This window comes from Globicephala melas, chromosome 15 (assembly GCF_963455315.2).
Source record: "Globicephala melas chromosome 15, mGloMel1.2, whole genome shotgun sequence".
Lineage (NCBI taxonomy): Eukaryota > Metazoa > Chordata > Mammalia > Artiodactyla > Delphinidae > Globicephala > Globicephala melas.
Window position 1 is genome coordinate 71052019 of NC_083328.1, and position 10910 is coordinate 71062928.

The following is a 10910-nucleotide window of genomic DNA, read 5'->3' on the forward strand; positions in this document are numbered from 1 at the left end:
GATTTGGTGGGTTTGGTTCTGCAAGTGTAAACTCTGAACACGCTGCCCAGAACAATTCTGAAAACATCCTGAGAGCCAGGATGAGAACAATGAACTTGCACTGAACTATTCCTACGTGGGGGGCTCTCTCTGCAAAGAGCTCTACCCACATAATCACACGTTGCCCTTGAGACATCCCTAAAACAAAGTGCCGCTGATATTCCCATTTTAGAGGTGGGTAAACTGAGACTCAGAGTGATTAATGAGTTGTCCTAGGGTTGTGCTGCTGGGCTCTGGGCCAGGTTTGCTGTAAGGCCCATGACCTCACTCCTGAGAAGCTGTGAGCAGAGCCATGAAGAATGGCCCCAGCCAGCCTGCCCGGTCCTGGCTGGTTTCCTGCTGAGATCTCAGGCAGGGTACTTAACTTCTTTGTGCCTCGGTTTCCTTTTCTCTAAAATGCGGATAATGGAAGTACTCAACACAGAGGGCTGTTCAAAGTATTATGTGGTTTAAATAAACATTTTAGCTATCATTACCTTGACTTGACCTCCTAGTGCTTTAGCTTTTTCATCTGTAAAATGGGCATAAATAGTAATGTCCACCCTGTAGGGTCATTGTGTTGAGTGAGTACCCACCACGTAGGGGTATTGTGAATGTTAGGTGAGTGAGTCCTCTATGTTCACTTGAAAATAAGCTATCATCATCATCCTGTCTTGATAATTCTTTGCAAGTCAGAGACTAATGTGAAGGCAAAGGCTGGGAATCTTCTTGTTTGTGAAGAGGGGATGGTGTTGGGGACAAAGGTCACCAGGTGAAACTCAGGCTACCCCCACTGAAGCCCGAGCCAGAGGGACCCAGCCCAGCCATGCCCCGTTATACTTGTTAGTTGCATCCATGATATTCAAGTAACAATAATGTATTCTTTCTTGTCACTGTATAATATTCCATTGTGTAAACAGAGCACATTTTATTCACCTATTCTACATTCAGTGGGCATTTGGGTAGTTTCCAGTTTGAGGCTATTATGAATAAGGCATGGTGAATATTCTAGTGTATGTCTTCTGCTAGACATTGGTAAACATTTCTGTTGGATATGTATCTAGGAGTGGGATTGCTGAGTCAAGGCCTGTGCTCTTTCTCTTGGGTCAGATTATCTCTGAGTATGATGGAGGTTTCTACACATAATAGGTGCTCAATAAAGACTTATTGCAAAACTAATAAAAATGAGAGCTAACATTCATTGAGTGTTAACAATATACTAGGCTCTGTTCCAAGCATCTTCTATGTAACGACTCACTTGACCCTCACAATAACCCTTTGAAGTAAGTATAATTATGCCCATTTCACAGATGGAGAAACTGATGTACAGAGAAATTAAGGAAACAGCCCAAGTGTACACAGTTCAAAGCTGGCAAAACCAGGATTCAAACCCAGAGGGTCCCGCTCCAGGGCCCCTGCTCTTGGCCACCAGGCTATACCGAATGCAGTCACTGCCATGTTCAGAGGTAAGGACCACGGGAATAGAAAAGAAGGAACAGAAGCAGATGGGATGGGATTTCCCTGGTGGTGGAGTGGGTAAGACTCCATGCTCCCAATGCAGGGGGCCTGGGTTCATCCCTGGTCAGGGAATTAGATCCCACAGGCATGCCACAACTAAGAGTTCACATGCCACAACTAAGAAGCCAGTGAGCCACAACTAAGGAGCCCGCCTGCCACAGCTAAGACCTGGCACAACCAAATAAATAAATAAATAATTTAATTAAATATTAAAAACAAAAGCAGCAGATGGGAGAGTCAGCAGGGCCTGACCACGCCTGTGAGATCTTGTTGGAAGGATGAATATGATCGGCAGGGGAAAAAAGAGGCCAAACACATCCCGGGGCTTTCTGCTGGGGGATGGGGAGGGTGGGGGGGACATCACCAGCAACCAGGAAGAGCAGAGGTGAGCCCCCATTGGTGGCAGATAGGAGGGGCATGTCCTAGACATTCTGAGTTCAAGGAGACGGTAGTGATCCAGGGCAGTGTGGCTAGAGGCAGTTGGAGATCATAGACGGCACAGGTCTGGACATAGAGAAAAGGGTTCAGGCCGAGAACGTGGGTCACCTGGACAGAGGAGAGGAGTGGATAATCACATTGACGCAGTTGGTTTAGTTATGGAAATAGCACGCACGTGTGTGTTTGTGTATAACCCCTTACCACCATCCCCAGCTCCACTGCGCCCCCCTGGCTGGGGCCACCGTCATCTCTGCCCGGATACCTGTGGGAACTTTCTCCTGCTCATCACAGGGGGTGCCAGAGGGATTCTGTTAAAAACCACATCGGACCACGCTGCTCCTTTTCACTCCGAGGAAAGCTAAAGGCCTTTGCGTGACCTACAAGCCCCCCGCTCTTGCCCCTGTCACCTTTCTGCCCTTGTCCTCAATTACCCTCTCCCTGCTCTGACCTCACTGGCCCCCTTGCTGTTCCTCAAACACACCAGACTTGCTCCCACCTCAGGACCTTTGCACGGGCTCTTCCCTCTGCCTGACATCATCTTCCCCCACGTGGCAAATCCCCTTGATCTCTTTCAAGTCTGACTCACAAGTCACCATTTCACTGAGAACCCACCCGAGCTCTTCCAATACCCTTGATGGACTTAGCACCTTTTAACGTAACTTACTTACTTATAACATTTACTATTTGTTGCCAAACTCCACGTGCGGTGGGAATTAATTTCCCTGCTTTGTTCACTGATGGATTCCCAGGACCTAGAACAGTGCCCAGGACGGACCAAGCCCAATCATTACTGAATGAGTGAAAGAATCTTGCTTTTCATTAAAAAATGTTTACATATCCATTCAGCTGCGCCGGGTCTCAGTTGCGGGATCTTCGTTGCTGACTGGGGGATCTTTTGTGGCTCGCAGCACCTAGTTCCCTGACTAGGGACCGAGTCCAGGCCCCCTGCATTGGGAGTGCAGAGTCTTAACCCCTGGACCGCCAGGGAAGTTCCTGTCTTGCCTTTAAAAAGCGATTCAGGGGGCTTCCCTGGTGGCACAGTGGTTAAGACTTTTCCCTCCCACTGCAGGGCGCACTGATTTGATCCCTGGTCGGGGAACTAAGATCTGCCACGCTGTGGCCAAAAAAAAAAAATACGGGGAGGAGGAATTTAATGGGGCTTAGAAAAGTCAATATGTAGTTGAAAAATGGGAGTGGCTGCCCAGTTCCCAGTGATTTCCCAGTGTCCGTGTCTGCGTGGGTCAGAGCTCACCCCGACCCCCCCTCCCAATCCTCAACCTTGGTAGTTCTCAAAGTGGGGTCCCCAGACTGGAAGCAACATCATCGCCCGGGAACTGGCTAGAATTGCAAATATCTTGTGTCCCATCCCAAACCCACAAAAACTCTGGAAGTGGGGTCGGGAAATCTGTGTTTTAACAAGCCCTCCACTTCATTAAAATCTGTGTAAGTTTAATAGCGTGACTTCATATGAGAATACGAAGAAAACGGTGATGTGCTGCTGCCCCCTTGTGGCATTTTGGTGAATGACCACCAGCAGGGAGGAGCCTGGGAGCCTGGGACCCATTCCCTTCCTGTTTCAAGGCCTCAGGGTGAGGCAGGGATAGAGCTGGCCTAGGATTCTTTCCTATTTGAGTCGAATGCGGCAGCTTTCTTAAAACATTTAGACAGATGCCTGTAAGAGCCCCTGCTGGTCCCTGAGCCAGGACACCTGTGTCTGTCCCCCGGTCCCTCTGCCCACAGTTCAGCTCTGGACAGATCGACCACACGATACAGCCACATGGATCTTTCTTGAGCACAGTTACGGTTATGTCACTCTGCTTAAAGCCCTCCTGGGCTCAGAGGTGCCCTCCGGGTGGGGTCCACGCCACGCTGCTATGTCTTCCAGCCTCTTCTGCGCTCCAGCTACACGGGATGGATGGGGCTCCCCACTCTGGCCCAGGCCTCTCCCCAAGCTGTCCCCTCTGCCTGGGCCACTCCTTTCCCCTTCACAGATGCCCCTGATTATTCTTCATGAGTTGCAGTCTCTACATCTAACCGAGGCCAACCCTTCCCTGGGCCCTGGCTCCCACCCCCTCTCACCTGCCCAGGTGCTGACTCCTGCCACTGTCCCCATGTTATCCCCACATCTTCCATTTCTCCCTCTCTTCCAGATTATCCCCATCAATATACACACACGTTGGTCCTTTGTCCAGCGCTGCAAAGGATGCAGCCCACCAGCCCATGGCCATCCTGGCTACTGCAGTAACAAAAGGTGGGGCACCCTCTTCAAGGGGCAACTCGAGCAGCCTCACGGGGGAGGGGGTGCCTGGGAAAGGGAAGCCTCGTATGGCCACCACATTTCATGTGCTATCAAAAAGTCCACCTGCCTCTCCAGGGCTAAAATGTGGTCTAGGGTCTGACGCACATTCTTAGCAACAGGGTCATGGTTTAGCCAATTCTCAAGAACTTCATCTTTTTCCTCTTCCACTGCAATTAATTACAACACTAGGGCGAGCCCCAGGGCAGGAGCCTAGGCCTTTTGGACATCGCAAGGTTAGTCAACAAGCCTACTTGTAAGTGGCCCCACCACACTGGTCTGGTTCCTATCCATGTTCCATTTGCTGCCCCCTGGCCCTTCACCACTGGCTTTCGTGGAAGTGTTTCCAATCTCATCTCTGGGCTGAGTCTCTTCATCTGCTCCTGTCGGATGGGCAGTACTTAACACGGGCTTCTTCTGTAGCTTCCTCCCAGCCCTGAAGCCAGCAGGCGGTCAACACGGGGGTTGACTTTGACTTTACTCCCCTTCTCACCTCAAGGGCTGGACCTCCGTGTCCCAATGACCCTCCTGCATCTCTTCATCTATGAGCCATCCCACTCATGTCCCATTCCCCTCCCTTCCTCTCTCGATTCCTTCTCTGTGCCCACTCTCACCCCCTTAAAGCCCAAGGTTTTAGAACCTGGTAGCATCCACACTGCCTCACCGCTTACGACAGACGGACAGTCCAGGGTCCCGATGTGGCCCCCGTACAAAGTGAAGTCCCCCTGGGTCCTTTCACCAACTCAGCCAGATTTCTCAGGTGTCTGAATTTAATCTCCAAACGAAATCTAAACTTATTTCCAAATTTTGTGGCAACCGCCATATTTGTAATGTTTCCTTAACCACTGTGGTGTACGTACATAAGGGTGTCCATCAGATTGCTATTTAAACCCTTATGGGGGACTTCCCTGATGGCGCAGTGGTTAAGAATCTGCCTGCCAGTGCAGGGGACACGGGTTTGATCCCTGGTCTGGGAAGATCTCACATGCTGCAGAGCAACTAAGCCCGTGCACCACAACTATTGAGCCTGCGCTCTAGAGCCCGCGAGCCACAACTACTGAAGCCCACGTGCCACAACTACTGAAGCCCACACGCCTGGAGCCCATGTGCCTAGAGCCCGTGCTCTGTAACAAGAGAAGTCACCACAACGAGACGCCCACGCACTGCAACGAAGAGTAGCCTCCGCTCGCCGCAACTAGAGAAAGCCCGCGCGCAGCAACGAAGACTCAAGGCAGCCAAAAATAAAATAAATAAATAAACCCTTATGTATGTCTTGGCAAACCAGATTCCAGCAGTCAGTAGGCCCCAAATCCAGTGGCACACCAAAGGGTCAGGGTTGATGGTGGGAGTGGTGTTCTGGGGAAGGAATATTTTAATGCAGACGATGTTTAGAATTGCTGGCCCGTGGTGATAATAAAAAGCGGATTGCATTCAGCCCATTTATTATTGTTTCAAAAGTTTTTAAACACAGTGTACCCCTTTTTCACCTGCCTCTGGGGGCAGACCACTCTTGCCACCAGCACCCCCCAGCACACCACTGCTCACTGTCTAAAGCACAAAGTCTGTTTCTCGGTTATGTAACATTCCTAACAGGTGCTTCTGGTAGGTGCATTTGGTAGTCCCCAAATGATTAAGGGACTCAGGCTCCTTCGCTCTTATGCCTTCACCTCACCCCCACTCATCCGCATCCAGGATGACATGAGGCAAGAGGCTCAGCCATTCCATGCAAAACCCCAACACTGTTTCTGGAACAACTGGCAAAGAGGTACCATCTTTTGACCCAAGTGGGCAAACTATTAGAAGGTAAGTCTTCAATTGCTGGAGGCTGTATTTGCCACCATGAGAAGTGCTGAAAACTTTAGTCACACAGAACCAAGAAATTAAGAGAAACAGATGGCAGGCAACTAGGTTCAAGCTGCTAGATCCAGCTGCGCCTGAAGCTATCCTTCCCTAAACTTTTCAGTTATGTGAACCAATAAACTCCCTTTATTACTGAAACTAGTTTGAATTGGGTTCCTGTTACTTGAACTAAGAGTCTTGACAAATATAATTGTATACGGTAGTGTAATTACCTGTCTATTCTTGGCCGTTCTGTTGGGCTTTGTTCCCTAGAAGCCAGGTAGATTTCTGATTCATCCCTGTGTCCCTGAAACCCAGCACAGGACCTGGTACATGGTAGGTATTTAATACGCGTCTGCTGAATGGTGACTGAGGCCTGGGTTCTAGCCCTGATTGTGCCTCTAGTCTGTGACCTTGAGCATCTAATTCTCCCCTGTGAGCTGTTTCTGACTCTGCACAGTGGAAATGATCATCTTTGCCCTGCCTTGCTGAGGGCGGCAGTGAGGATGAGATAAGCCCAGCTTACAAAAGTGCTTAGCAAACTCTAGCGCTCTGCACACGCAGAAGCCACAGTTATATTTGCAAAAATGTACATTTTGTCCTAATTTCATCAGCCCCCTGTAGACTGTGGGTTCTTGGGGCACAAAGCAGACAGCACGTTGGAGCAGAAGTAAGATCTGAGAGGAGAAGCTTTAGCTGCCCCCAGTGCCACCTCCATGCAACAGTAGACTTGTTGCACCTGCGGATGAGATAAGCAAGATGGTGCCTGGTGCCCAGCACTTGCCACCCCACCATCTCCCTAGAAATCGCCGAGACAAGGGATCCCAGCGCCTCCTTGAGTCTGAGCCATTGCAAACGCATGATAACGGAGCAGCAGCTGGCTGGTTGTTCCCCTCCTGGGCACCCAGAGAGAGACCACATCTCCCAGCCACAGTGACCGAGGTCTGGCCATGGGCTTGACTCCAGACCCAGACCATAAACCCCCCTCACCATCCTCCACACTCGTTCTCTGCCCTCGTCTGCTGATCACATGCAGAGGACACAATGGAGGACTTCAAGGTTCTAGAACATTGTTCTTCACCTTTCTTTACGAACCTAGGACTCCTTGGGCAACTGGTAAAGTCTATGATCTCCTCAGACAAGTCATATTAAACACATAAAATCAAATACATGGGATTACAAAGGACACAAATTATTGAAATACGGTAACCAAAATAAAAAATGTATGTGAGATTGTTACATGTGTTTTTTAGGAATATATTAAACAACGAGATTCAATTATCATAATTTCAATGTGGCGAGAGTATAAACAGCATTTCAAGATATCCACAATAATTACTTTGTGATATGAAAATACCTGTGATTTCTTTTGGTGACAAATAGGTACTGCTACTACTACTTTGTTTTCTCCATTCATAACTGAAGTGCTAGATGTTAGCTAAAGGTCAGTGGAAAGATGCAATTATTTTCCCTTTCAAGTTCAGGAATCCCTGAATTTCATCCCCAGATCCTTGGGTATTGTCTCCGGGAAAAGAATCTCTGCTTTAGGACAGGACAGAGTCACAAAAGAAAAGGAACTTCATGCTTGGATGACCACATACAGGAAAGGCCCCTCCAACATGTATTCAAACCAGAGGAAAACACCGTATTTTACCAGGAATATCGAGATTCTGAAGCCAGGCTTGATTTCTTATTCCAGCTGGGTGACCCTGAACGAGGCATCTAACCCCTCTGAACCTCCATACTCAAAAGAAAAAGTAGGCCATGGTCCCAGTCTTACAGGGGAGTCGTGAGAATTAAAGGGGATAACAGCTCTGGAGGCTCGCAAACTCTATGGGAATTTATATCTGAGGTCTTCAAACTCCAGCCAGTGAACTGGTGCTAAAAATAAGGACAACACAGTGAAATCTCATCAAGTGAAATGGATTCCACCTGTAAGACTGTCTTTTACTCTGAACTTACGACCTTCCTCATTTGAGGGGTTGTGAAATTCATTCTTTTATAAAATGAGGAGGATTATAAATATAGTACTTGCTCATTTTTCCCCATTGTTTCTACTTTGCAAATGGAGCTGGCAATGTGAGTTGGATTCACAAATATTTTACGCAGTTGGGTGGTTTTATGAAGACCAAAAAGTATGAGAATCACTGCTTTATGCCACCACAAAAATAGTCATTCTTATTATCCCTCAAAATTAATAAAACTTAGAAGGGATTCGATTTCTGACCTGGCACAAGTTTGAATAATAATAGTTAACATGTGTTGAGGGTTTCAATGTGTCCCAAACTGATCCAAATATGTCACACGTGTAACTGGCTTATTGAATAATCTGAATTTGGTGAGGGACACACATAAATGGATCTAGTTTTTCTTCACCCATTGCCTTTGAACACATCCAGTCAAATCTCTCATTGCCCCATGCCTTTCAGTATGGATTGAACATCTAATTATATACTATTTAACACCTCCTCTAAATCAAGCTTGACCCTTCACCTCAATAATGCATTGTTATTTAATTTAATAAACTATTAAATAGTCTAACTACGGGCACCTTACAGTGCTATGAGGATATGAGGTACGTACTATTATTAATGGCATCTTACAGATACTAAGGCCCAGAGAGATGAGGTAACTTGCCCAAGGTCACACAGCTAGTAAGTTAGAGACACAGAATTCAAACCCAGGCTGTCTGGCTCTGGAAACTTGCCCTTAATCTCTGCATTACATTCCTCTGCAGCACTGAGAGAGTGTGAGGGTCTCTCTAAAAACCTTTTCCATCCTCCCTATTTGAGTTCTAGCTTCTCCTGTTTATGAGGCCTGGAAGGAGCAGTGGAGGAAAGGGGGGAAAAAACGTAGCTGGTGTTGCTTTGAGTCCCCTCAGGGAGGTGGATTCCTTTTGTGTGGAAAGTGTTTAAAGGCTAGTGTTCCTGGACCACATGACTAGCTTATTCAGGGGTCCCTGTAGTGGTCTCCTGACTGCTGGGGGATATCTGGACCCCTTGACCTCTCTTAGACCTTGTTCCCAGAAGTGCACTTCACAGCCTCTTTCTGCCAGGGTCCTCTTTCCTGGGAAGCACAAGGATCATCCCTTTGGGGCAGGGCCCAGGTCAGATGGCCCGGCACCCATTCAGCTCATGGGAAGCTCACCCATTCTTGTTCAGCTAAGTGATGGGTGTACAGGACGCCCCCCTTCCTGCCATCTCTCTCTAATCACTTTTTCTCTGCTCAATCACACACTGAGGGCAGATCTGCAAGCCTGCCTCACGAGCGGTCGGGGAATCAGCTACCACTCACCACTTCTGGCAGGAACCCAAAATCTCTACAAGTGGGACGTCTCGGGATGGGGGTGGGTGTGGGATCCTTTCTTCTCCCAGGAGAGCAGAAAAGGTATATCATTTCTCCCTATTCTAGAAAATTATTCTCAAATTCTAGTCTTCTGCTCGCGGAGGCTGAGGGGGGTGGGGATGGAGTGGGAGAAAAGCCGGTATGACACCCCTAAAACAGTCCTGCTGGTGTGTGTCTCATGGCTTTCTGAAATACGGGGTATTCAGCACCTTGCGACCCTGTGTTGAGGCTTAACTGAGGCTTAACTGTTAACTGGAAATACAAGACAAGAGGAAAGTCCCATTTAAGAGTCTGTTACATGCATATCATCTAATTTAATTTTCACAACTGCCCTATAAGGTAAGCTTATTAATCAGGGTTCACTTGTAGCTGCTATAACAAGCAAACCCCAAAATTCAGTGGCTTAACACAATAGAGGTTTATTTCTTACTCACATAATATTCCAAGGCAGGTGTTCCTGGTTGGAGGGCAGCTTTCCTTCACGTGATGAGCCGGGTGACTTACATGTTACAGCTCCACCAGCTCCTGGGCCTCCAGGCCTTCTACCTCTAAATTGCAGTCAGGAATGGCGAAGCTCACCTGCTTCCTAAAGACGCCCACCTGGAAGTGACATCACCCCCCACTCACACTCCATTGGTGGGGTCTAGCCCCATGGTCATACTTGGAAGCAAAGGAGGCTGGGAAATGTAGTCTCTGGCTGGGCAAGTGTCTTCCGGAGCCAACTCCACCCTACAGTCTGACAGAGTTAGTGAGGCAAAGAAACTCTCCTTAATAATGTCTGTTTAATCAGTTCACCAGGCTAACCAGTGCTCTCCGTTCCACCTGAGTGCAACACTCCTGCCCCAGGCATAATGAACGCTCACAGGTCACTCTCTGGCGCCCTTGCTCCCTTCTGCTCTCTCCAGTAGAATGCTGTTATGGGCTGAAAGCTTGTGTCTCCCCCAAAATGTATACGTTGAAATCCTAACCCCCAATGTGATGGTGTTAGGAGGCGGAGCTTTGGGGAGGTAACTAGGTCACGAGGGTAGAGTCCTCATGGATGGGATAGTGCCCTCACAGGAAGAGATAGGAGAGCTTGCTCCTTCTCTCCACCATGTGAGAATACCGTGAAAAGATGGCAGTCTGTAAACCAGGAAAAAGGCTTTCGCCAAGAATCCAACCATACTGGCACCCTGATCTCAGGCTTCCAGCCTCCAGAACTGTGAGAAATAAATGTTTGCTGTTTAAGACCCCCAGTCCACGGTCTTCTGTTAGAGAAGCCCAAGCTAAGACAAATGAGGTGTTTGCCAAAAATCTGTTGGGTTTGTTCTCAAGCCAGTTTGAGCCAGCACATTTGTTATTGTCATGGTGTCATTTAATTAGATATTCCATAAGCTGATGAAATGTGAGTGCAAAAAGGAAGAGATTTGTTTTTAGGAAAACAATAAAAATGAGTTGCTAAAACAGGCTGCCAAAT

The 10910-nt window shown here is 48.1% G+C and overlaps 1 protein-coding gene across 3 annotated transcripts in view; it reads right to left on the reverse strand.

The window, feature by feature from the left end:
* Positions 1–10027, reverse strand: part of ADA (adenosine deaminase) — a 108438-nt gene extending 98411 nt beyond the window's left edge. The window contains exon 1 of one of the 3 annotated variants that reach the window (XR_009558930.1): positions 9889–10027. The gene's annotated coding sequence lies outside the window, so the exon portion shown is untranslated. The remainder of the gene's footprint in view (positions 1–9888) is intronic. The other 2 variants (XR_009558936.2, XR_009558933.1) reach the window with 2 other exon arrangements.
* Between the last annotated feature and the right edge of the window lie 883 nt (positions 10028–10910).